The sequence below is a fragment of the Corvus brachyrhynchos genome, unplaced genomic scaffold (genome assembly GCF_000691975.1).
Source record: "Corvus brachyrhynchos isolate BGI_N302 unplaced genomic scaffold, ASM69197v1 scaffold150, whole genome shotgun sequence".
NCBI classification, from domain to species: domain Eukaryota; kingdom Metazoa; phylum Chordata; class Aves; order Passeriformes; family Corvidae; genus Corvus; species Corvus brachyrhynchos.
Window position 1 is genome coordinate 2,090,861 of NW_008236162.1, and position 531 is coordinate 2,091,391.

The window sequence follows — 531 nt, forward strand, 5'->3', positions numbered from 1 at the left end:
ATGGGTGTGATCCTGGTGGGCGGCAGGGCACAGGTGAGCGGCCCCAGGCACTCCCTCCTCATCCCCGGTCAGGGTGGCACCATCAGGATGCTGTCTCAGCATCCCTGTGCCCCACAAGGTCCCTCTGCACCCCTTGGAGCACATCCTGCTCTTCCCACCCGGCTGCTGCGGGGTGTGCAGGGAGGTAAAGGAGCTCTGCCTTTATCCCAGGCAGCTGGAGGAGGGATGGACACGGCTCTGGACCGTGGCTTGAGGCCAGATCCGTAACCTTTGGCAAAAGCCGAAGGGGTTTGGGGTCCTGGGGGCTCACATCCCATAGGATGGCCACCACACGCTCCATGCCGGACACTCCCCCACCAGCTCCCCAGCACCAGGACAGGGACTTTTGGCCCATCCCGGTGTTTCTCCCATTCCAGTTTCTCCCGGAGCGGGCGGCTGGAGCCTTTCATTGGTGACGGGGCGGCATTGGCGAACAAAGGGCGCTTTCTTCACCCGCACGGGGCAGAGCACACCTGCCCGCCTTGGCACCGC

At 64.4% G+C, this 531-nt stretch overlaps 1 long non-coding RNA gene across 1 annotated transcript in view; it reads left to right on the forward strand.

Moving 5' to 3' along the window:
• Positions 1-525, forward strand: part of LOC108446137 — a 4,646-nt gene extending 4,121 nt beyond the window's left edge. The window contains exon 3 of the long non-coding RNA XR_001861253.1: positions 417-525. This is a non-coding gene — a long non-coding RNA (uncharacterized LOC108446137). The remainder of the gene's footprint in view (positions 1-416) is intronic.
• Positions 526-531: the final 6 nt, after the last annotated feature.